Source organism: Panthera onca, chromosome X, assembly GCF_046562875.1.
Source record: "Panthera onca isolate mPanOnc1 chromosome X, mPanOnc1 haplotype 2, whole genome shotgun sequence".
NCBI lineage: Eukaryota > Metazoa > Chordata > Mammalia > Carnivora > Felidae > Panthera > Panthera onca.
In genome coordinates, this window is record NC_138357.1 from 69,406,165 (window position 1) to 69,433,889 (window position 27,725).

At 36.4% G+C, this 27,725-nt stretch overlaps 1 protein-coding gene and 1 long non-coding RNA gene across 5 annotated transcripts in view; one reads left to right on the top strand and one right to left on the bottom strand.

Moving 5' to 3' along the window:
* Positions 1-27,725, top strand: part of LOC145713886 (uncharacterized) — a 149,515-nt gene that overhangs the window by 117,663 nt on the left and 4,127 nt on the right. The window lies entirely within an intron of this gene.
* Positions 9,602-27,725, bottom strand: part of LOC145713887 (uncharacterized) — an 82,302-nt gene continuing 64,178 nt past the window's right edge. For all 4 annotated transcript variants that reach the window (XR_014136709.1, XR_014136711.1, XR_014136710.1 and 1 more), the window contains one exon: positions 9,602-9,727. This is a non-coding gene — a long non-coding RNA (uncharacterized LOC145713887). The remainder of the gene's footprint in view (positions 9,728-27,725) is intronic.

Sequence of the window (27,725 nt, forward strand, 5' to 3'; positions counted from 1 at the left end):
TTCAAAAATGTTTAAAAAATCAAACAAAGGAAGCTAGATACTAGGTGTGTTTCGGTCTTCTTGTTAAGAGAAGCTGCCACATTTTCTCCCTCAAATTATGCAAATTGTTCTGTTAATCCTCAGATTGATTTCCTAGGTGTTCAAAATGGTTTGATGTTGATCTAGCTGTCTTCGAGGGATGAGACAAGCCCAGGACCCCCTTATTACTCTGACATCTTAACTCCTCCACCAGGTTTTCCATAGTAGACTGTCATGTATCTGTAAATAGAGTTTTGCTTTTTCCTTGCTGAATCAGATGCCTTTTATTTCTTTTTGTTTCCTGATTGTTGTGGCTAGTACTTCCAGTACTATGTTAAATAACAGTGTTGAGAGTGGACAACCCTGTCTTATTCCTGATCATAAAGGAAAAGCTCTCAGTTTTTCCTCATTGAAGATGATGTGGTTTTTCATAGATGTCCTTTCTTAGCTGTGGGTTTTTCATAGATGGCCTTCATTATACAGAGGTATGTTCCCTCTAAACCTACTTTGTTGAAGATGTTGTACTTTGTCAAATGCTTTTTCTTGCACCTATTCAAAGGATCAGATGGTTCTTATCCTTTCTTTTATTAATGTGGTGTATCACATTGATTGATTTGCAAATACTGAATCACCCTTGCAACACAGGAATAAAGGCTACTTAATACTGGTGAATGACTCTTTTAATGTATTATTGAATTCAGTTTGCTAGTATTTCAGTGACAGTTTTTGTATCCATGCTCAGGAATATTGGTTGTAGTTCTTTTTTTTAGTGGAGACTTTAACCGTTTATTGTTGTTGTTGTTGTTGTTGATGATGTTGTTGTTTTTAGTAATCTCTACACCCAACACGGGCTCAAACTCATGACCCTGAGATCATGAGTTGCATGCTCTTCCAACAGAGCCAGCTAGGCACGTTTTTATCTGGTTTTGGTATCAGGGTAATGCTGGCCATATAGAATGAATTCAGAATTTTACCTCCTTACCTATTTTGGGGAGTAGTTTGAGAATAGTTACTGTTCTTGAAATATTTGGTAGAATTCACCTGTGAAGCCATCTGGCCCTAGACTTTGTTTATAGGGAGATTTGGTATTACTGATTCAATTTCTTTGCCAATTATCAGTCTCTTCAAATTTTCTACTTCTTCCTATTTCACTTTAGGTATTTTATGTGTCTTGAATTTATCCATTTATTCCAGGTTGTCCAATTTGTTGGCATATAGTTTTCCATAATATTCTATTTTTTTTGTATTTCTGTGGCACTAGTTGTTCTTTCTCCTCTCTCATTTATGATTTTATTATTTGGATCCTTTCTCTTTTCTTGCTGATAAGTCTAGCTAAATGTTTATCAATTTTATTAATTTTTTCTATATACCAGCTCCTGGTTTCATTGATCTGTTCTATTGTTTTTAGTTTCTATATCATTTATTTCTGCTCTAATCTTTATTGTTTCCTTTCTTCTGCTGGCTTTACACTTAGTTTGTTGTTCTTTATCTAGCTCCTTTAGGTGTAGGGTTAGGTTGTTTTCTGATATTTTTTTCTTGTTTCTTGAGTTACTTCTGTATTGCTATATACTTCCCTCTTTAGACTGCTTTTGCTACATCCCACAGGTTTTGGCCTGTGTTTTTACTTTAATTTGTTTCCATGTATTTTTAAACTTTCTTCTTTGATTTCCTGGTTGACCCATTTATTCTTTAGTAGCATGTTATTTAACTTCCATGTATTTGTGGTCTTTCCAAATTTTTTCTTCTGGTTGACTTCAAGTTTCATAGTGCTCTAGTCAGAAAACATGCATGGTATGATCTTAATCTTTTTGTATTTTTTGAGGTCTGATTTGTGACCTAATATGTGATGTATTCTGGAAAATGTCCCCTGTGCACTTGAAAAGAATGTGTATTCTTCTGTTCTAGGATGGCATGTTCTGAATATACCTGTTAAGTCCATCTGGTCCTGTGTGTCATTCAAAGATACTGTTTCCTGGAAAATTCAAAGATTTTCCATTCAGATGATCTGTCTATTGACGATAGTAGGGTGTTAAAGTCACCTACTATTATTGTATTATTATGAATGAGTTCCTTTATGCTTGTTATTAATCATTTTATATATTTAGGTGCTTTCATGTTGGGTGCATACATATTTACAATTGTTAGACCTTTTGGTTGGATTGTCCAGTTTAGTATATTATAGTGGCTTTGTTTTTTAATCTCTTGTTACAGTCTTTGTTTTAAATTCTAATTTGTCCAATATGAGTATTGCTACTCTGGCTTTCTTTTGACATTCTTTTGCGTGATAAATTTTTCTCCATCCCCTTTCAATCTGCAGGTGTCTTTAGGTCTAAAAAGAGTCTCTTGTAGGCAGCATATAGACGGGTCTTGTTTTTTATCCATTCTGACACCCTATGTCCTTTGATTGGCACATTTAGTCCATTTACATTCAGGGTAATTATTGATAGATATGTATTTAGTGCTATGTTGCTACTTGTTTTTGTTGTTGATGTTGCTTCAGGAGATTTTCTCTGATCCTTTCTTTGTCATTTTTGGTCATTCGGTTCCACTCAATGAAGTTCCCTTTAATATTTCTTGCAGGGCTGGTTTAGTGGTCATGAATTCTTGTAGTTTTTGTCTGGGAAACTCCTTATCTCTCCTTCTATTCCGAATGATAGCCTTGCTGAATATTGTCTGTAGATTTTTCTAATTCAGCACTTTGAATGTATCATGTCACTGACTTCTGGCTTTGACAGAAATCCCTGTTTATGTTGAGAAATCCCCAGCTAGTTTTATAAGTCTTCCCTTGTAAGTTAAGGACTTCTTTTCTCTTGCTGCTTTTAAGACTTTTTTTTCTTTATCACTATATTTTGCCAATTTAATTCCAATAGTTTTTGGTGTTGGCATACCTGTGTTGATATTTTTAATTTTTTTTTACTGTTTTTTTTTTTGAGAGGGAGGGAGAGAGCATGAGTGGGACAGGGGCAGAGAGAGAGGGAGGCACAAAATCTAAAGTAGGCTCCAGGCTCTGAGCTGAGAGCACAGAGCCCGATGCGGGGCTTGAACTCATGAACTATATCATGACCTGAGCTGAAGTCAGATGCTTAACCGACTGAGCCACCCAGGCACCCCACTTTTGTTGATATTGTTGAGTTCTCTGTGCCTCCTAGATCTATATGTGTTTCCTTCCCCAGATTAGGGAAATTTTCAGTTACAATTTCCTCAAATAAATTTTCTGCTCCCTCTTCTCTCTCTTTTCTTTTGGGACTCCTAAAATATGAATGTTACTATGTTTGATGGAATCCCTGTGTTCCCTAAGTCAATTCTCATGGTCCATAATTCTTCTTTCTCTCTTTTGTTCAGGTTCATTATTTTCCATTATATTGTTTACTAGGTCACTAATTCATTCCTCTGCTTCTCCAGCCTGCTGTTCATTGAATTGAGAATGTTTCCAGTCCCATTTTTTTTTTTTTTGCACTCATTTCTGACTGATTCTTTTTTTTAACTTTTTATCTCTGTGGTAAGGGTTTCCCTGATGTCTTCCATTCTTTCTCAAGCCTAGTGAGTATCGTTATGCTATAAATTCCCCATCAGGCATGTTACTTGTACCTGTTTTGCTTAGATCTCTGGCCATGACCTTATCTTCTTCTTTCATTTGGGGTGAATTTTTCCATCTTGGCATTTTGTGTTAGAAAAACGAGTTATGTTTCCTGCTCCTGAAAATAATGGCTTTATTTAGAGATCCTGTAGTCCCCAGGTCCTGGTGCTTCAGAGAGTATCTCTGGTGTCTGCTGTGTGCACTCTGGTGTTGTGTTTTGTTTGCTCTATCCTTCAGTCCAGTCATCTGCATAGGCTCTCCTTGCCTGTAGTGGGCAGTCCTTGGTTTTACTGTGGTAAGTTTTAACTAGATGTGTTCTGGTCTGCTTGTGAAATGAGACCTGATACTACTTCCACTAGAACTAAAGCCATGCAGAACTCTTTAGTAGGGAAATGTGTTGTGGTCAGGGGTTTGTGCTGGTCTTCTGGGGAAGGGTCCTGTCACACTGGGTCTGAAGCAAGCTTGATTGAGGACAGTCCCACCAGAGTGCAGGGATATGGGTTTGGTGTAAACAAGTTAGGAAGCCAGTATTGGCACTGTGCTGCTTCACACAGAGGGCTCTGTGTTAATGTTGAAGGGTGGGGGGAGAGAAATGGCAACACCCAGCTCCTTTGTCCCTGGAGAAGCGTCTCTGTAAACACTGCCTCTTAGGAATGCACTGGGAGAAGAGCAAATAATCTACTCCCTGTGTGCCCCAGGCATTCTTCAGATCACTGTTTCCATGCAGTCTACCTCCAGGTGGTTTGCTTGCCTTCCTTCCAGGACAGGGCCTTGCCCTCAGGACTCTATCCCAGCCAAGCCTGCTGACCTTTAAAACTCAAGGTTTTAAACCCTGCTAGTTGCAAGAACTCAGGAAATCAGCCCCTTTTTTTCCCAGCCAATGTCTTTGGGGGAAATCTTCTCCTTATGTGTTCCCATGTGTGCTTTCTTACCCTTCTCTCCACAACCATGGCTCCCTCTCCTCCACAGCACCCATGATGGGTTTCTCTCCTAAACCAAGTCTCCACACTTCCTACTTTCTTCAATGTGACCTCTTCTGTCCTTCTAGTTGTGCAGTTCATTCTGTCAGTCTTCAGGTTGATTTCTGGGATAATTAGGGTGATTTGATAGTTATCTAGTTGTGTTTGTGAGACAAGATGAGCCTAGTGTCCTCCTACTCCCCCGCCATCTTCACACGCTGTTTTTTTAATCCATTCCATTATTCTATGTCTTTTGATTGGAGTATTTAGACCATTTGCATTAAAATAACTCAGAGCATGTACTTACTGGCATTTTGTTAATTATTTTGGATATTTTTATAGTTGTTCTTTCTTCCTTTCTTCTTCTCTTGCTCTCTTGTGGATGACAGCTTTATTATACTTGGATTCCATTCTTTTTTTGTGTGTATGTATGTATTATAGGTTTTTGATTTGTGGTTACCATTAGGCTCATATATAACATAAAATATGTGTAGCCGTCTATATTAAGTTGATGGTTCCTTAAATTTGAATACATTCTAAAAATTTTTTAATGTTTTATTTATTTTTGAGAGAGAGACAGAGCTTGAGCAGGGGAGGGGCACAGAAAGAGGGAGACACAGAATCTGAAGCAGGCCCCAGGCTCTGAGCTGTCAGCACAGTCTAATGTGGGGCTCAAACTCAATGGGGTTTGCCCCACTGGTTTTCAAAGCCAGATGTTATGGGGATTCATCTTCTGAGTGTAAGTCCCCAGTGCCTAGGGTGACTGGTATGGGATTTGATCTTCTTGCTTCTTTGTGCTTGTGGTGTCCCTCCTGTTTGTGACTAGTCTTGTTAAGGGTTTGTTTCCCAACCACATCTCTGCCCCTCCTAGCTTTTTTGATGTGGCCTCCTTTCTACAATTAACCGTGGAAGGTCTGTTTTACCAGTCTTCAGGTTATTTTCAGAGTCCAGTCAGTTTCACGGATGTAGCTGTTATCTCAGTGTGCGCATGGGAGACAGTGAGCTCAGGATCTTCCTACTCCACCATCTTCCCTGAACTCCCCTTAAATGACCTTTTTATTCTCAAAGGGAAATTTTTCTTTTTTTCCAGTTTTATTGCGATATAATTGCCATACAGCATGGTATAAGGTATACAGCATAATGTTTTGACTTACACATACTGTAAAATAATCACTATAAGTTTAGTTAACATCCATTATTTCATATAGATAATAAATAAAGAAAAAAATGGTTTCTTTTCTTGTGATAAGAACTTTTAGTGTAACAGGGAGGAAATTTAACATGTATGGCTCCTTGCAGCTTCTATTTCCCTCGCTGCTGTTACCTATAGCTTAGAAGCTTCAGCTTAGCCCTGAACATATGCATGTTACAGATAAGATTTGCAAAAACTGCTTTTTACTTAAAATCTACCTTATCCAAGGAGATAAAGAAGTATGTACAAAATGACTATGCTATGTTTAAAATTTACAGTAATGACATGACCAGATTTCAGTACACAAAGTTCAACTGACCAAGGACAGAGAAGTTACATGACCTTCCTGGGGTGTCTACAGACATCAGTAACCTTTTGACCCCTAGCCTCTCCTGCTTTCCCCTTTTGCTAACATAAAAGAAACTTGAATTTTATGCCAAGGGGAGATGATTCTTTGGGACAACAGTCTGCAATCTCCTTGGTTTGATGGCTTACTGAATAGTCACTTTCCATATCCCAAATCCTGCCTCATGACTTACAGGCCGGTCAATGCAGTGAGCAGAATGAGCCTGGACTTGGTAACATTAGGATCTACTCTTAACAACTTTCAAATATACTATACAGCAGTATTTACTATAGTCACCGTGTTGTACATTATATCTTCAGTATTTATAACTGTAAATTTGTACCTTTTGATCACTGTCATCCAATTCCCTCCTCCCACCCTATTTAGAGACTTTAACACTAATCCCGTACTCCTTGTTGTTTTGGCTTCTGAAGTCTCTATTCTGTCCCCTAATAATTGCACAGATTTCCTTAAACATTTGAAGACAAAAAATCTTCATCTTTGACCATGGGCTCTGTGTTGGGGCACATCTCCAAAACTGAGTCCAGACAGTTTACACTTCTGCCTTTGTCTTCATTTCTTGCCTCCATAGCTACCCCTTTTGGAATAAGTAGTGCCCAAGTTGATTCAAGCCTTTGGTTAATTTCCAGAGTTCTGAAAAATGTTGATCTGACAGTTTTTTGTCTATTTGTTCACTGAATTTATGGGGAGGACATCAAATTTTGAGTATTTTACTCTGTCATTATTGCTGACAACATTACTATAATGGTTCAAAAATACATCTACCAGTTCTCTAATATTCATCCTTTACATGGTAGAGTCTAAATACCATCATTTCACTCACAGAAGTAGAAAGTGAGAGACTTAGGGTCTACTCAGATTTTTTCTACATATACACACAGCCATGAGTAAGCATGTGGCCTTTTAGATTTCCAGAAATTTCACAGAGGTTTTCAAAGCCCTTTCAGATATATCATTCCCCAGCCTTACCTCTCAAACTGTTTTGTTAATGTATTATATGCCCTGTTACCTATTGCTTCAGGCAGCAGACACCTAAGACATTATCTTACACATATTTTCCATAAATGCCTCCTGAGAAACATCTTTATCACTAGATCAGTTCTGAGTTAAAGATATCTTAATAAAGATAAAATTCTGAATCAGTGTCCCAGGTAGCCATAAGACAGGTAAAAACAAATAATTAATTACATTTATTTATAATGTCAGTTCCAGGCATCTAGGCTGGTATTTTCACTACTACCATTTAGCCAAGGATTGGAGAATAATACTGAGATAAATTAAAATGGCACAATTTGCGGTTCTCATTGAGAATCAATTACACTTTTTGGAATAAGCATCGCCCAGGTTGATTCAAGACTTTGGTTAACTTCCAGAGATCAAAAAAAAAAGTTGATTTTGACTATTTTTGTCCATTTGTTCATTGGTTTTGTGGAGAGGTAAGATTATGAGTCTTTTACTGTCACAATTGCTGACATCTCTCCTATAATGGTTTAAAAATACATCTACAAACTCTCTAGTATTCATTCTTTAAATTAAAAAAAAAATGTTAATGTTTATTAATTTTTGAGATTCAGAGTGTGAGCAGAAGAGGGGCAGACAGAGAGGGAGACACAGAATTTGAAGCAGGCTCCAGGCTCTGAGCTGTCAGCACAGAGCCTGACGCAAGGCTCAAACTCACGAATCGTGAAATCATGATGTGAGCTGAAGTCGGACACTTAACCAACTGAGCCACCCAGGTACCCCTCATTCTTTAAATGGTAGAGTCTATCATTCTATAAATGTGGGTTGCATTTTGTGACTCAATCATAATAAATAGAAAAAAGTGGAAGGGATGGTACATGACTCAAAAGGACTATGTCACAAAAAACATCTTTTTTCCTCCCGCTCTCTTGGATTATTCACTATTGGGAAAGCCAAGTGCACATGCTGAGGCCCACACAGAAGGAATGGAGTATTTCTACCCAAAGCAATGTGGTTGAGAAATCTTAAAAATTAATCCTACAACCCAGTCAAACCTTCAGATAATTGTAGTCACAGCAGACTCCTTATCTCCAGTATCCTGAGAGCCTCTGTGCCAGAACTATTAACTAAGCTACACCCAAATTTCTAACCCCTACAAAACTGTGCAATTAATGTTTGTTGTTTTGATCCACTACAATTTGTTACACCACAGTAGATAGCTCATAAACCCTCTCATAAAAAAAGATTAAACTTTTAAGAGCAGTCCTGAAAAATATATTAGATGATAATCTTTTCCAGTGCTAATCAAATATTATTAGAAAAGGTAAAAGCCTGTTAAAATGGATTCTAGATATAGTTCTTGACAGGTTGTCTGTTATACCTCTGAAATGATCTCTAAAGAAAATGAGAGAAATATATAAGCTGAGGGCCAGTTTTTTGTAGTGAATTTGGAAATTTCTGACCTGACCTAGGAAAAATGTGACCACCAGGTGGCAGTAGCATACCATGAGTTTTATTCAGATGGTACATTAATAAATTTGTATGAAGAACAGGGGATGGGGGAATTCCTTACAGCATGGGACCTTACAGAGTCTCACAACTTAGAAGACGAGGAGGCGAAGAAACTTCATTGAAAGAAGGGAAATAAGAAAGGGTCTTACTGTCTAGGTGGTATCACTCAGCAGCAAGATGGGGACTCTGGGTCAGTGAGCTCCACAAGGCAACAGGGGCTTGAGGTCATTTATAGCACCAGAATTTACCTTATTTGTCACCAGCAGATTTACAAGTACAGTTTTATAAAGCATGCAAACCAGGCAAACCCAAAATGGCTAAGCAAATCCTTATAGGGGCTACATTTACAGTAAATGCATGCATACAATGTATACATTTGTTAAAAATTGTACAAATTTGTAAAATGGGTAAAAAATTGAGTTTGTCACTGGTGGGCTTAAAGTTAATTATTCTGGCCTGCTGTGAAGAAGGAAACAATATAGGGCCAATATACAAGAGCCATCTTTGGCTTATTTATTTACTTTTTGGCTTATTTATATAACAAGTTCCCATGCCACTTAATATGAAGACAGTCTTCAATGATATAGAGGTCTTTGTAGGTATGTTAATATTTTAAAAATGTCATTCAAGACAAAATAGCCTCTTCCCATTGTATGCCATGGGAATTCACTGGTTCTCTAGAGGGTAAATCAGAATTAAATATTTACCTTGGGTGGGGGCTCCTGGGTGGCTCAGTTGGTTAAGCGTCTGACTCCTGATTTCGACTCAAGTCAGATTCTCATGATTGTGAGATCGAGTTCTGCACTGGGCTCCGTGCTGTCAGTACAGGGCCTGCTTGAGATTCTCTCCCTCTCTCTGCGCCCCTCACCCTTCTCTAAGTAAACAAACTTAAAGAAAATATTTACCTTGGGAAAATTTTTGAAAGACAGGTTACTTACAGAGAACCAACTAAGATTCATATTAAGCTTTGTATGTGTTTTCTACATTTGTCTAAAAATTGCCACAAACCTAACAGCTTTAAATAAAATACATTTATTACATCGTGTTTTCTGAAGGCCAAGAATTTGTGACAGTTTACTTGCATCCTCTGTTTAGGGTCTCACAAGACTGTAATCAAGGTGTTAGCTGGGCTGCATTCTCATCTGGAGAAATAAATGGGGAAGAATATATTTCCAAGTTCATTCAGGTTGCTGAAATAATTTTAAAATTTTTAAATTAAAATTAAAAAAATGACAGGACCAAGAGAGGTTAAAATTTTAAAAATGACAGGGACCAAGAGAAATATCATGTTACCTAGGCATGATATTTCTCAGACTTAAGAAGATAACAAATTACTATGAATTCTGTATGTATATAAAATAGATTACTTTCTTTCCCATGTTTTTACTACTAGCTGCAATTTACTCTTTTACAATTGCCATAGCTAATATTGTGATAGTAAAAAACACAACAAACATTAATTTTATTTCCATCAGCCTACAAAAAATCTTGATGACAGACACTTCTGAATATATGAGGAAATATTTTATTTTTGGAATAAAGTATCATAGCCCAACTTAAGAACACCGATAAGCGGTTATAAACTGGTTCTCAAATAAATTTGCCAAAGTGAGTTAAAATTGCTCTACAGGTAAAGTTTTCTAATTATAATTGCTCTAACCTTTTAAGGTTAACATTTGAAAATATTATGAAAGAGAAATGAGAATTTTAATCTAATGCTTAAAAATCAGTCTTCCAAAATTAATTTGAGCATTCTAAGCTCTGAGATGTAAATTTGAAAGTGTTGTTTCTTCAGAAGAATTCTCCTCAAAAGAAATTCCAGGAAGAAATGACAGCCAGAGAATTGCTCAAAACAGAGACAAACAATATATCTGAACAAGAATTTAGAATAACAGTCAAAAGACTAATAGCCTGGCGTAAAAAAAAAAAAAAAAAAAGCATAGAAGACAAAAGAGAATCTATTACTACAGAGATCAGAGACCTAAGAAATAGTCACAATGAATTAAGGAATGGTATAAATGAGATGCAAAATAATAAACTAGATGCAGTGACAGTGAGGATGGAGGAGAGAATAGGTGAAATCAAAGATAAAATTATGGAAAATGATGAAAAAAAGAGGGAAAATAAATGACTAGACCATAAGGAGAGAATTCAAGACCTAAGTGATTCAATGAAATGAAATAATACCTATATCGTAGGAATTCCAGAAGAGAGAAAGGGGCAGAAGGTTTATTTGAACAAATGATAGCTGAGAATGTCTCTAATCTGGGGAAGGAAACAGGCATCCAAGTCCAAGAGGCACAGAGAACTCCCTTCAAAATCAACAAGAACAGGTAAACACCACGACATATCATCATGAAACGCAAAATACAAAGATGAAGACAGAATTCTGAAAGCAGTTAGGGACAAACAGGTATTAAACCACAAGGGTAGACACATAAGGGTAGTAGCAGACCTGTCCATTGAAACTTGGAAGGCCAGAAGGAAGTGTCAGGAAACATTCAATGTGCTGAACAGGAAAAATATGCAGCCAAGAATCCCTTATCCAGCAAGGCTATCATTCAGAATAGAAGGAGAGATAAAGGTTTTCCAAGACAAAAACTAAAGGAGTTCATGCAGGAAATTCTAAGAGGGACTCTGTGACTGGAAAGCAGCAAAGATAACAAAGAACCAGAAACACCACCACAAGCATGAAACCTACAGATATCACAATGACACTAAACTCATATCTTTCAATAATCACTCTGAATGTAAATGGACTAAATGCCCCAATAAAAAGACATAGGGTAACAGAATGGGTTTAAAAAAAAAAACAAGATCCATGTATATGCTGCCTACAAGAGATTCATTTTAGACCTGAGGACACCTGCAGATTGAAAGTCAGGGGATGGTGAACCACCTAATATGCTACCAGACATCAAAAGAAAGGTAGAGTAGCCATACTTACATCAGACAAACTATATTCTTTAAAAAGACTGTAACAAGAGATGAAGGGCATTATGTCATAATTAAGTGGCCTATCCATCAAGAAGAGCTAACAATTATAGATGTTTATGCCCCCAACATGGAATAACCAAATATATAAATCAATCACAGACATAAATAAATGTATAGATAATAATACCGTGATTGTAGGGGACCTTAATACTCCACTCATAGCAATGCACAGATCATCGGCAGAAGAAAATCAATAAGGAAACAATGGCTCTGAATGACACATTAGACCAAATGGATTTAACAGATATATTCAGAACTTTTCATCCAAAAGCAGCAGAATACACATTCTTCTCAAGTGTGCATGGAACATTCTCTAAAATAGATCACACGTTGGGTCAGAAAACAGCCCTCAATAAATATAAGAATTGAGATCATACCATGCATATTTTCAGTTCACAGCACTATGAAACTTGAAATCAACCACAAAAAAAAATTTGGAAAGTCCCAAATACATGGAGATTAAGGAATATCCTACTAAAGAATGAATGGGTTAACCAAGAAATTAAAGAAGAAATTTAAAAATATATGGAAGCAAATGAAAATGAAAACACAACAGTCCAAACCCTGTGGGATACAGCAAAGGCAGTCCTAAGAGGAAAATACATTGCCATTCAGGCCTATCTCAAGAAGCAAGAAAGGTCCCAAATACACAACCTAACCTCACACCTAAAGGAACCAGAAGGGCAGCAGCAAAGAAAGCACAAAGCCAAAAGAAAAGAAATAATAATGATTAGAACAGAAATAAACAATATAGAATCTAAAAAAAAAAACAAAAACAGTAGAACAGATCAATGAATCTAAGAGCTGCCTTTTTGAAAGAATAAACCAAATTGTTAAACCCCTAACTACACTTCTTAAAAAGAATTGAGTACCCAAATAGATAAAATCACAAATGAAAGAGGACAGATGACAACTAACACCAAAGAAATACAATTATTAGAGAACACTATGAAAAAATCATATGTCAACAAACTGGACAATCTGGAAGAAATGGGCAAATTCCTAGACACTCACACACTACCAAAACTCAAATGGGAAGAAATAGAAAATTTGAATACACCCATATCCAGTGAAAAAACTGAATCAGTTATCAAAAAACTCCCAAGTAAGAGTCCTGGACTAGATGGCTTCCCTGGGGAATTCTACCAGACATTTAAAGCAGTTAACTCCTATTCTCCTCAAGTTTTTTCAAAAAATATAAATGGAAAGAAAGCTTCCAGACTCATTCTAGGAAGTCAGCATTACCTTGATTCCCAATCCAGACAAAGACCCCACTAATAAGGAGAATTACAGGCCAATATCCCTGATGAACATGCATGCAAATATTCTCAACAAGATACTAGCAAATCTAATTCAACTGTATATTAAAGGAATTATTCACCATGATCAAGTGGGATTCATTCCTGGGCTGCAGGGTTGGGTCAATAATTGCAGATCAATCAATGTGATACATCACATTATAGAAGAAAGGGTAAGAACCATAGGATCCTGTCAATAGAAGCAGAAAACACATTTGACAAAATACAGCATCCTTTCTTAATTAAAACCCTCAAGAAAGTCAGGATAGAAGGAACACACCTAAACATCATAAAAGCCATATATGAAAAGGCCACAGCTAATATCATCCTCAATAAGGGAAAACAGAAGAGCTTTCCTCCTGAGATCAGGAACACGACAGGGATGTCTACTCTCACCACTGTTGTCTAACATAGTGTTGGAAGTCCTAGCCTCAGCAATCAGACAACAAAATGAAACACAAGGCATCCAAATTAGCAAAGAAGAAGTCAAACTTTCACTCTTCGCAGATGACATGATACTCTACATGGGAAACCCGAAAGATTCCACCAAAAAAACTGGTAGAGCTGATACATGAATTCAGCAAAGTCGCAGGATATACAATTAATGTACAGAGATCAGTTGCATTTCTATACACCAATAATGAAGCAACAGAAAGATATCAAGGTATTGATCACATTTAGAATTGCACCAAGAACTATAAAAATACCTAGGAATAAACCTAATCAAAGAGGTAAAAGATCTGTATGCTGAAAACTATAGAAAGTTTATGAAAGAAATTGAAGACACAAAGAAATCGAAAAACATTCCATACTCATGGATCAGAAGAATATTGTCAAAATGTCAATACAACCCAAAGCAATCTACAGATGCAATGCAATCCCAATCAAAATAGCACCAGCATTCTTCACAGAGATAGAACAATCTTAAAATTTGTATGGAACCAGAAAAGACCCTGAATAACCAAAGTAATGTTAAAAAAGAAAACCAAAGCTGGAGGCATCATAATCCCAGACTTTAGCCTGTATTACAAAGCTGTAATTGAGACAGTATGGTATTGGCACAAAAACAGACACTAGGCCAATGCAACAGAATACAAAACCCAGAAATGGACCCACAAACATACAGCCAACTAATCTTCAACAAACCAGAAAAGAGTATCCATTGGAAAAAAGTCTCTTTAGCAAATGGTGCGGGGAGAACTGAACAACAACATGTATAAGAATGAAACTGGACCACTTTTTTTATACCATACACAAAAATAAACTCAAAATGGATGAAAGACCTAAATGTGAGATAGGAAGCCATCAAAATCCTCGAGGAGGTAACAGGCAGCAACCTCTTTGACCTTTGCCACAGCAATTTACTTGACATGTCTCTGAAGGTAAGGGAAGTAAAACCACAAATGAAGTATTGGGATGTCATCAAAATAAAAACCTTCTGCACAAGAAATGAAACAATCAACAAAACTAAAAGGCAACCAACAAAATGGGAGAAGATATTTGCAAATAACATATTGGATAAAGGGTTAGAATAAAAAATCTATAAAGAACTTACCAAACTCAACACCCAAAAAACAAATAATCCAGTGAAGAAATGGGCAGGAGAGATGAACAGTCTCTTTTCCAAAGAAGACATCCAAAGGCAAACAGACACAATGAAAAGATGCTCAACATCAGTCATCTTCAGGGAAATACAAATGAAAACAAGCTGCTCAGAGTGGCAAAAATTAACAACTCAGGAAACAACAGATGTTGGCAAGGATGTGGAAAAAAGGGAACACTCCTAAACTGTTGGTGGGAATGCAAACTGGTGCAGCCACTCTGGAAAAGTGTGGAGGTTCCTCAAAAAAATTAAAAAAGAATTACCCTACACCCCAGCAATAGCACTACTCAGAATTTATCCAAAGGATACAGGAGTGCTGATTCATAGGGGCACATGCACCCCAATGTTTATAGCAACACTATCAACAATAGCCAAACTATGGAAAGAGTCCAAATATCCATCAATTGATGAATGGATAAAGAAGATGTGGTATATATACACAATGGAATACTATTTGGCAATGAAAAAGAAATATTACCATTTGCAACAACATGGATACAACTAGAGGGTATTATGGTAAGCTTAAATAAGAGAAAGACAAATATCGTATGATTTCACTCATATGTGGAATTTGAGAAACCTAACAGATGACCATAGAGAAAGGGAAGGAAAAATAAGATACAGAGACGGGGGTAAGCCCTAAGAGACTCTTAATTAGAGAAAACAGACTGAGGGTTGATGGGGGTGGAGGGCTGGGGAAGTGGGGAAGATGGGTGAAGGGCACTGAGGAGAGCACTTGTTGGGATGAGCATTGAGTGTTGTATATAAGTGATGAATCACAGGAATCTATTCTTGAAGCCAAGACTACACTGCTCGTTAGCTAACTTGACAATAAATAAATAAAAACAAAGAAAAAAAGAAAAGAAACTGTTGTTTCTTATTACTTCACTTCACACACATAAAGTAGTTGTATTAGTTAGGGTTCTCCAGATAAATAGAAATAGAACCAATAGGGGAGATGTATATATATATATACACACATAAATACACATACATATACATATATTATAGGAATTAAATCATGTAATTATGAAGGCTAAGTCCCACGATCTGCTGACTGTAAACTGGACAATCAGAAAATCTGGTGGTATACTTCAGTCTGAGTCTGAAGTTCTGGGAACTAGGGGAGCCAATGGTGTAACTTAGTCAAGATTGAAAGCCTAGGGGAGGAGAGATGTGCTGCTGTAAGTCCTGGAGTCTGAAGCCTGAGACCAGGAACTCCAATGTCTGATAGTAGGAAAGAGAATTCCTTTGCCTTTTTGTTCTATTGAGGCCCTCAACAGATTGGATGGAATTTCTCAAATAAAAATGTTCAAAATATTTTCATGTACTTATAGCTGCTGATGTATCAACTTTGGAGAAATGTCTTATTTAAGCTCTTGGTGTATTTGGTTTTGAGTTTATTTATTTTGAGAGAGAGAGAGAGAGAGAGCGAGAGAGAGAAAGAGAGGAAGACAGAGCAGGGGAGGAGCAGAGAGGGAGAGGAGAATCCCAAGCAGGTTTTGCACTGTCAGCATGGAGCCTGATGTAGGGCTTGATGTGGGATTTGACATGGGACTGGAAGACGGGTTTGAACTCACACTGTGAGATCATGACCTGATCAAAAGTCTGATGCTTAACCAACTAAACCACCCAGGTGCCCCTCTTGGTGCATTATAAATTGGGTTTTGTTTCTGTTTTTTAATTGGAAGTGTTCTTTATATATTCTGCATGCTAGTACTTTCTTTTTAAAAAAAAATTTAATGTTTTTATTTGATTTTTGAGAGACAGAATGCAAGCAGGGGGGAGGAGCAGATAGAGAGGGAGACACAGAATCCCAAGCAGGCTCCAGGCTCTGAGCCATCAGCACAGAGTCTGACGCGGGATCAAACCCCTGAACCGCAAGATCATGACCTGAGCTGAAGTCAGATGCTTAACCAATTGAGCCATCCAGGCACCCCACATGCTAGTACTTTCTTAAATATATTTTTTCCAAGTATTTCCAATTTTGTGGGTTGTCTTTTCACTTTCCTGACAGTGTCCTATGGTATAAAAGTTTATGTTTGATGGAAGTCCAATTTATTTTCTTTTCGTGATTTTAATTTCAGTGTTATACCTAAGAATCAACTGCCAAATTAAAGGTCAGGAAATTTTAACTATATTTTCTATTAAAGTTTTTATAGTGTTAGCTCATACATTTAGCTTTTCATTGATTTTGAGTTCATTTTTGTAAAGGGTATGAAGTAAAGGTCCAACTACATTCTTTTCTAAGTTGCTCTCCAGTTGTTGAAGGACCATCTGTTGAAGAGATTATTCTTTCATAATTGAGTCATCTTGGCAACCTTCTTTTTTTTTTTATTTTTTTTTTATTTTTTTATTTTTTTTATTTTTTAATATATGAAATTTACTGTCAAATTGGTTTCCATACAACACCCAGTGCTCATCCCAAAAGGTGCCCTCCTCAATACCCATCACCCACCCTGCCCTCCCTCCCACCCCCCATCAACCCTCAGTTTGTTCTCAGTTTTTAACAGTCTCTTATGCTTTGGCTCTCTCCCACTCTAACCTCTTTTTTTTTTTCCTTCCCCTCCCCCATGGGTTTCTGTTATGTTTCTCAGGATCCACATAAGAGTGAAACCATATGGTATCTGTCTTTCTCTGTATGGCTTATTTCACTTAGCATCACACTCTCCAGTTCCATCCATGTTGCTACAAAAGGCCATATTTCATTTTTTCTCATTGCCACGTAGTATTCCATTGTGTATATAAACCACAATTTCTTTATCCATTCATCAGTTGATGGATATTTAGGCTCTTTCCATAATTTGGCTATTGTTGAGAGTGTCTTGGCAACCTTCTAAAAAATCAATTAGCCATAGATGTATGGGAGTATTTCTGGACTCTCTTTTCTTTTCCATTGGCTGATATGTCTATCCTTATAAAAATACCACATTGTTTAGATTACTATAACTTTGTTGTAAGGTTTGAAAAAAGGAAGTGTCCATCATCTAGATTTGTGTTTCTCAAGATTGTTTAGGCTATCCAGGGCCCTTTGTAATTCTGTATCTATTTTAGGATCAGCTTTTCCATTTCTATAAAAATGACAGTTGAGATTTTGATAAGGATTGCATTCAATCTGTATCACTTTAAGGGCTGCCACCATGCTAAAATATGCTTTCCAGTAAATGAACACAGGATGCCTTTCCATTTGTTTAGGTTTTCTTTTATTTCTCTCAGCGAAGTTTTATAGACTTAAATTTACAAGCCTCCCACCTACTTGAATAAATGTACCCTATTTTATTCTTTATGCTAATATTATAGATGGAATTGTTTCCTTACTTTCCCTTTTGCATTGTACATAGCTACTGTATAAAAATACAACTGACTTTTGTGTATTTTGCAAATGCTCTGAAACTTTGCTGAATTTCTTACAAGCTCTACTGGTTTTTCATGCAGATTCTTTAGGACTTCCTACATGTAAGATCACCTCATCTGAGATTAAGACAGCTTTACTTCATCCATTCCAATTTCAGTGTATTTTATTCTTTTTCTTGCCTGACTGCTCTGGCTAGAACTTGTAGCACAAAGCTAAATACGAGTGGCATCATAGTTTTATTTGTGATAACAAAGGGAAGACAGACTTTTCACAGTAAGTATGTTAGCTGTTTTTCACAAATGCTTTTCATCCTGTTGAGGAAATTCCATTCTATTTTTAGTTTGTAGAGCTTTGTACATTGTGAAAGGGTGTGGATTTTGTTAACATGTTGCTACATTTGATTTACTAGTACTTTATTAAGGTTTTTGGCATTTATAGATAAGGTATATATAGGTTGTGTTTGACACTGGTACAAGGGAAATGTCTCAAAATGAGCTGGAGTGTTTTCTCAATTTTATTTTCTGAAAGAGGTTGAAGAGTGGTATTAATTCTTTAATTTCTGAAAGAACTCACCAGTGGAACAATTTGGTACTAGGCTATTCTTGTGTCAGGTCATTTTTTAAAACACAATTTCCTGATATGAAATCCATATAACATCAAAGTAACAATTTTAAAGTAAACAGCTTAGTAGCATTAAACCACATTCACATGATCTACCTGCAAAATGTTTACCTCACTCAAAACACTGTAGTCATTAAACAGTTTCTCCACATTGCCTCTCCAAGCTTGTGGCAGCTACCAATCAAAATTCTTTTTCAAAGGAATTATCTATATGTATGGAATCATACATATGACCTTTGTGTCTACTTTCATTCACTTCGCATAATGTTTTGTAAGTTCATCGACACTATAGCATGTATCAGTAATTCATGACTTTTCATGCCTGAATAATACTCCATTTTATGCATATACCAAAATTTTATTACTTTGGACATTTGCACTGTATTCTACTGCAGCTAAACCATTTTAAATAGCAGTTATGTAGACATTTCAATTTATGCACATTCTTGCCAAGACTTATTATTTTTCATGTTTTTTAAAAACCATGTTTATTTTGATAGAGAGCACACAAGCAGGGAAGGGCAGAGAGAGGAGAGGAAGAATCCCAAGCAGACTCCACGCTATCAGCACAGAGCCCCAACGTGGGGCTCTATCCCATGAACTGAGATCATGACCTGAGCCAAAACTAAGAGTTGGATGCTTAACTGACTGAGCCACCCACATGCCCCTATTCTTCATGCTTAAAAATATATTTTTTTCACACTTACTCATTTTTGAGATTGAAAGCATGAGCAGGGAAGGGGCAGAGAGAGAGGGAGACACAGAATCCAAAGCAGGCTCCAGGCTCTGAACTGTCAGCACAGAACCCGACGTGGGGCTTGCACCCATGAACCATGAGATCATGACCAGAGACGAAGTCGGACACTTAACCGACTTCAAGCCACCCTGGTGCCCCTTTCACGCTTTTTAAATTACAAGCAAACTAGTGGATGTGAAATGATCTCACTGTGGTTCTGATTTGCACTTCACTTACGTCTAATGTGAAGAATGTTTCATGTGTTTTTTGTCCATTTGTACATTTTCTTTGAAAAAATGTCTTTTCAAGATTTTGCATTTTAATTGTCAATTTGTTATTGAGATGTGACCAGGTTTTTAAAAAATACATAACATATTCATGGGGCACCTGGGTGGCTTGGTCGGTTAAGCGTCCGACTTCGGCTCAGGTCATGATCTCACGGTCTGTGGGTTCGAGCCCCGCGTGGGGCTCTGTGCTGACAGCTCAGAGCCTGGAGCCTGTTTCAGATTCTGTGTCTCCCTCTCTCTGTGACCCTCCCCTGTTCATGCTCTGTCTCTGTCTCAAAAATAAATAAAAACGTTAAAAAAAAAAGTACATAACATATTCTTGATACCAGACCTTTAATATATGCTTTGTAAATATTTTCTCATCGTCTGCATATTGTCATTTTATTTTCTTGGTAATGTCTCTGGATGCATGGAAGTATTAATTTTTGATGAATTGAATATATTATTTGTTTTTGCTTCTGCTTTAGGAATCACATTTAAGATTCTATCATCAAATCCAAGGTCATGAAGATTTATTCCTATTTTCTACTGAAAGTTATAGAGATTTAACTCTTGTATTTGGGATGCTGATACATTTTGAGTTAATTCTGTAGAAGGTGTAAGGTAGGGGTCCATCTTCATTTCTTTGCATGTGGAAATCCAGCTGTCCAAGCACTATTTGTTGAAGGGACTCTTCATTCCTGTAAATCATCTTGGGACCCTCATCAATAATCAACTGGGTACAGATGTATGGATTTATTTCTGGAACCTCAATTCTATTCCAGATTCTATTAAGCTTTGAAATAAAAACTTGAGTCCTTCAACTTTATTCTTTTTCAAGATTGACTTGGGTATTCAGAAACCCTAGCAATTTTATATGAATTTCTGGATTAGCTTTTTCACTTCTGCATAAAATGTTGTTCAGATTTTGAAAGAGATTGCATTGAATGTGTAGATCACTATGGGTTGCACCAACATCTTAAGAACATTGTATTACATTACACGAACACAGGATGTTTTGCCATTTATTTACATGTTCTCTAATGTATTCCAGCAAAGTTTTGCAGTTTTCACTGAACATGCATTTTACCTCTCAGGTTAAATTTATCCCTAGGTATTTTCTTTTGTATGCATGGAATTATTTTAATTTTTCACACTGTAATTAGCTATAGAAATGCAATTAATTTTATGTGATTTTTAACCCTTTAACTTTGCTGATTCTGTTATTATGTCTGAAACTGTGCCCATAGGGTTAATGAGGTTGAAACTAGCAGAAAATTTAAAGCTTGTGTTTCAGAGAACTGTTTTCCCCTAATCAGCCATTGTATCTTTTCAGAACCCACCAATAAATCCACTAGCTGTCTCTGCAGAAGCCTGGACTCAAGGTCAACTAATATGGTTCCAGCCTATGAACAAGCAAAGTTCCATACAGTTTATGCCAGTTCTGAGAGCATGCAAGTAGCTCCTTCTTCTTGTTCTAAGATAACCTCCTGACATCAGGGACTGAATTTTGCCTCATTTTGATGTTAACTTTCCACCCCAAAGTGAACAAGGAATGTATGTTACATATATGTTTGCTCAATGAGCATGTTCCACCTTTCCTCATGAATAGTCACAAGTTTCCCCACTCTTTTCTTCAATATGTATGTAATCTCAACTCCTATGGTTATAAAAAACTTGTTCTCTCCACCTTTGCGGAGTTGGATTTGAGGCTTGCCCTCCTGTCTCGTTTGGCTGCCTCTCAAATAAACCCTTTCCTTACTGCATACTGTTATTTTAAAATGCATAGATTCATCTAAACAACACGAAGCAAAAACTTCTATAACCAACAAAATAACTTGTCTACTCTCATCTCATACTTAACCTCAGGAAAACAACTTATTCTGTGTTACTATACTTTGCTTTTACCAAAACATCATCTATATATAGGAATTTTGAATATGGATTCCTTCACCTACCAAAATCCATTTGAAATTCATCTACATTGCTCATGTATCAATAGTTCATTCTGCATTATTGTTTAGTTTTACATTATATGGATGTAGCACATTTTATTCATCCAATACTCTATTTGAGGGTCATTCAGGTTTTTTTCCAGTTTGGGCTGACAAAAAAAAAAAAAAAAAAAAGCTACTATGTTTTGATGGTGCACAACATTAACGCACAGTTCTATGTTAGAACACAGATTATTTCAACTTGGATAAATACCTTTAAGAGTAACTGCTTGGCCATATAATAGATGTACATTTAATTTTCTAAAAAACTGACAAACTGCTTTTACAAAGTACCTGTCTCATTTGATAAGCAATGCATAGGACTTCCATTTATTCTCTATCTTTAGCAGCACCTTAAAATGTTGGTTTTTATTATTCAGCCATTCAAGATGTTTAGTGACGTCATGGTGATTTTAATCACCATTTCCTTAATGACAAATGGATGCTATTTTTCTATTTGCTTGTGTATTAATAAAAAATGTATTTCCATCTTCTGTACATTTAATCGTGATATAATTCATATACTACAAAATTAACCCTTTTCACTACCCACTTATTCTTTCTAGTCTCTGAAAACTACTCTTTACTTCTGCTCTATCACATAATAAATGGCATTTTGTGTCTGGCTTCTGCCATTTGCATAATATTTTCAAATTCATCCATATTGTACCAAGCATCAGTACTCTATTTTTTTTTCATTGTAGAATTTTTTTTTTTTTTTATCAATAGGGGATCACTTTATTTCATCAATTTTTTTTATTTTCTATTTTTTTAAATTTACATCCTAATTAGTATATAGCACAACAAAGGTTTCAGGAGATTTTTTAGTGCCCCTTACCCATTTAGCCCATCCCCCCTCCCACAACCCCTCCAGTAACCCTCAGTTTGTTCTCCATATTTATGAGTCTCTTGTTTTGTCCCCTTCCCTGTTTTTATATTATTTTTGTTTCCCTTCCCTTATGTTCATCTGTTTTGTCTCTTCAAGTCCTCATATGAGTGAAGTCATAGTACTTTATTCTTTTTATTATAATTTATTTCACTTTTTTGGCAGTGTCTCTTTAAGCATGAAAGTTACTAATTTTGATGAATTTTATGTACAGGTTGTCTTTGGCTGCTTGTACTTTACATATCATATCAAATCCAAGGTCACGAAGATGTACAACTGCTTTGGTTATTTCAGCTCTTAAATTTAGGTCTTTGATTCATGTTGTCATCATTTTTGCAGTGTTAAATCCTTGGACAAACTTCTTTTGTTTGGAATGGGGATATCCACATATCCCAATATTATTTGTTGAAAAGATTATTGTTCTCCACTGCACTGTCTTGACACCCTTTTCAGGGAATCAATTAATCATATACATATGAGTATATTTGTGGACTTTCAATTCTATCCTTCCATATGCCTTTGTAACCTAACCTATAGGTCTATCCTTAACAATATTACTATTCTTATGTACTGGATTTTTGTACTAACTTTTAAAAAAGTAAAATGTAAGTTCTGCACTTCAGTTCTTTTTCAGATTGCTTTGTCTATTCTGTAGCTGTATTTCCATGTGAATTTTAGAATCAGCTTGCCAATTTCTACAAAAAAAGCCAGTTAGAACATTGATGAGACTGTACTAAATCTCTGGATCAATTTGGGGAGCTGCCTAACAAACTACCACTGGAACGCTTAAAACAAGAAAAACTGGTTCTTCCACAGTTCTGGAGACTAGAAGACAGAAATGAAATTGTCAGCTTAAAGCAAGTGAAATTAATTCTCTCACCATTCTGGAGGACAGAAATCTGAAATCAAAATATTCACAGCCGTGCTTCTTCTGAAGCATATTTCTCTTCCATATTTCTTCTTCCATATTTCTCTAAGCTTTTAGTGTAGCTAGCAATCCTTAGTGTTCTTGATCGTGTAGAAACATCAATCTCTGCCTTTGTAATCATATGCCATTTTCCCTGTATATCTCTTTCTTTTGTGTCCTCTCCTTACAGGAACACCAGTCCCATTGGATTAAAGCCCCAACCTCCTCCAAAATAACCTCATATTAACTTGATGACATTTGCAAAGCCCTTATTTCCAAATAAGATCAAATTCATAGGAAACAGAGATCAGAATGTTAATAATATCTTTTAGGGGTACATAGTTCAACCCAGGACACCATCTTAACATTACAAATTTTTCCAATTCATGAACAAGGTGTTTAGTTCTTAAATTTCTTGTAATGTGGTTTTACTAGTTGTCAGTGTAAAACTCTTACTTCTTTTGTTCAATTTATGCCTAAGTATTTTTATTCTTTTGGATACTATTGATGGGGAAACATAAGGTAAGCTGACAGGCTGCAAACACCTCCCCCACCCCTAGGTGGGATATGTGTGATATTCCTCAGGCACTCCTGACTGTCCACGGGTCTCCATCAGTTTGCAAATATCTTAGTAAATTACAAGAAAAAGGCAATCTTATCAGTAGCCTAATCTCCAGAAACCTATAGGCTCAGTTTTCTGGAGCCCCAACATCACCCCTCAATAATGATATGGGGAAACAAAGGCAAAAGGAAATGGCAGGTAAAATTAAATTTCCTTACAACCTGCAGCCCATTGACAGATAATTGAGGCTGGCAGAGGAAAACATTTCTCCAGGAACTCCCTACTGTCTTAATGTTAATGCTTTGCTAGAGGGAAAAACAACCTTAGCTTGACAATAGCAAGGCCTCGGGTATCTTAGAGTCCTCTTTAGCATATCAAAGTCCCTCTGGAGGCCTCCCTTTTGACTTTACCTCCCCCAACTTCAAAGTATATACTGAACCACTCTTCACAACCCCAGTGCACCTCTTTCTGCCCAAGGGTCCAGTCCCCATGCTTTAATAAAATCACCTTTTTGGGGGCGCCTGGGTGGCTCAGTCGGTTAAGCGTCCGACTTCGGCTCAGGTCACGATCTCGGGGTCCGTGAGTTCGAGCCCCGCATCGGGCTCTGGGCTGATAGCTCAGAGCCTGGAGCCTGCTTCCAATTCTGTGTCTCCCTCTCTTTCTGCCCCTCCCCCGTTCATGCTCTGTCTCTGTCTCAAAAATAAATAAAAATGTTAAAAAAAAAATTAAAAAAAAAAAATCACCTTTTTGTACCAAAGACATCTTCAAGAATTCTTCCTTGGCTGTCGTAGACTCCGGACCCCACGAACTCCCACCATCACCCCAAAACTTCAGCACTATTGTAAATGGAATTTTCATAGTTTCATTTTCAAACTGTTCATTGCTACTATACAGAAATACAACTTATTTTCTATTTTTTCTTCTATCTGGCAATCTTCCTGAAATCATTTATTAGATCTAATCATGTTATGTGGGTTACCTAGGATTTTCTACATACAAGATCATTTCATCTGTGAATACAATTTTTCTTCTTCCTTTCCAATCTAGATGCAACTTGTTTTTCTTGCCTTGAATGACCTGAATGAAATTTCTAGTGTAATGTCAAAAAGAAGTAGTAAAAGCAGACATTCATGTCTTGCTCCTGATCTCAAGGGGAAAGTATTGAGTCATTAAACATTAAGTTTCTTGGGGAGCCTGGGTGGTTCAGTCAGTTGAGCGTCTGACTTCGACTCAGGTCATGATCTCACAGTTCATGAGTTCAAGCCCCGCGTTGGGCTCTGTGCAGACAGCTCGGAGCCTGGAGCCTGCTTTGGATTCTGTGTCTCCCTCTCTCTCTCTCTGCCCCTCCCCAGCTTGCACTCTGTCTCTCCCTCTCTCAAAAATAAACATTAAAAAAATTTTTTTTTTAAAAACCCACATTAAGTTTCTTAGCTGGAGATTATTCCTAAATACCCATTATTCGGTTGAGAAAGTGATCTTCCATTCCTTAACATGAACACGTGTTGGATTTTGTCAAGTGCTTTATATCATCTATTGTGCTTATGTGTATTTTAAAATGCATCCATTTTCTGGATGTACCACAGGTTATTCATCCATTCACCTACTAAAGGATGTCTTTTTTACTTCCACCTGGGCAATTATGAATACAACTGCTATAAACATTCATGTGCAGACTGTGTAGACATAAGTTTTCAACTTTTTTGGGTAAATATCAAAGAGCATGATTGCTGGATTGTATAGTAAGAGTCTGTTTACTCTTGTAAGAGCCATTTTGAATCTCTACCAGCAATGAAGGGGAGTTACTGATGTTCCACATTCTTGTCAGCACATGGTGTTGTCAACGTTTCAGAATTTGGCCATCTCATAGGTATGTAGAGGTATCTCATTGATGTTTTTAAATTTACATTTCCCTTTTCTTATGTTTACAACATATCTGTATATTTTCTTTGGTGAGGTGTCTGTTAAGGCCTTTGACCCACTTTAAAAATTCTTAGGGGCTGTAGGAGGGGGGATGGCCTAAATGGGTAAGGGGCATTAAGGAATGTACTCCTAAAATCATTGTTGCACTATATGCTAATTTGGATGTAAATTAAAATAAAATATCTTGAAAAAAATAAAAATTTAAAAAAATTTTAAAAATTCATTGTATATACTAGATTAACAGCTCTTTATCAGATATGTCTTAAAAAAATATTTTCTCCCAATGTGTAGCTTGTCCTGACAATCTCTGGACATTGTCTTTCACAAAGCAGAGATTTTTAATTTAATGAAGTCTAGCTTATCAACTATTTCTTTCATAGACTGTACCTTTGGTGTATCTAAAGAGTTATTGGCATACCCAAGGTCACTTAGGTTTTCTATTATCTTGTAGGACTTTAAATTTGCATTTTAAATTTACTGTAAAATGCCTGGGATTCATTTGGAGTTAATTTTTACAAAGAGTATAAGGTTTGTGTCTAGATTCACTTTTCCCATATGCATATCTAGTAGTTCCAACACTGTTTGTTAGAAAGATTACTTTTGCTTCATTGTATTGACATTGTCCTTTGTCATAGGTCAGTTGGCAATATTTATTTGGGTCTATTTCTGGCTATCCTATTTCATTGATATATTTGTTTATTTGTTGGATAATACCACAGTATTTTGATTACTGTATCTTTAAAGTAAGTCTTGATGTACAATAGTATCAGTCCTCTAAGTCTGTCCTTCTCCTAGAATAATGTGGTTGGAAATGTGGGGTCTTTTTGTCCCTCCATATAAACTTTAGAAGCAGTTTGTTGATATCCACAAAATAAGTTCCTGAGATTTTGATTAGGATTACATTGAATCTATCAATCAAGTAGGAAAGAACATACATCTTAAAGATACTGAGTCTTCCTTATCCACAAACATGAGTATCTCTCCTTTTATTTAAATCTTGATTTCTACCATCAGAATTTTATAATTTTCCTCAAACAGATCTGGTATATATTTTATTAAATTTCTACTTAAGTATTTCATTTTGCGAGGTGTCAATGTAAATGGTATTGCATTTTAACTTCAAATTCCACTTTTTAATGGTGGTATACAAACAAGCAATTGACAAAAACCTTGTATCTCACAACCTTGCCACAATCATTTTAGTTCCAGTTTGTGTGTGTGTCAGTTTGGATTTTCTACACAATCACATCATCTGCAAAGACAGTTATACTTTTTCCTTCCCATCTGTGTTCCTTTAATTTCTATTTTTTGCCCTATTGCATTAGCTAGAATTTCCAGTACAATGTTGAAAAGAAGTGGTAAGAGGTGACATCCTTGCTTTTACCTGATTTTAATGAGAAAGCTTCTAGTTTCTCACCATTAAGCATAATGTTAGCTGTAGTTTGTCTATGGATAGATCATCTTTATGAGATGAGGGAATTCCCCTCTATTCCTAGTTTACTGTAACTTTTTATCACAAATGGGTGTTGGATTTTGTGAAATGCTTTTCCTGCAAGTAAAATCATATGGTAATTATTTTTCTTTGGCTGACTTATTTCACTTAACATAATACCCTCTATGTCCATCCATGTTGTCACAAATGGCAAGATCTCATTATTTTTAATGACCAAGTAATATTCCATTATATTACCCACACCCACACACCACATCTTTATCCATTTACCTACTGATAGACATTTGGGTTGTTTCCGTAACTTTGCTATTATAAATAACACTACACTAAACACAGGGGTGCATGTATCTGTTTAAGTTAGCGTTTTTTTGTTTTCTTTGAGTAAATACCCAGTGATGGGATTATGGGATCATATGGTATTTCTATTTTTAATTTTTTGAGGAGGCTCTATACTGTTTTCCACACTGGCTATACCAGTTTACATTCCTAACCACCAGTGCACGAGGTCTCCCTACTTCCCAAATCCTCATCAACATGTTATT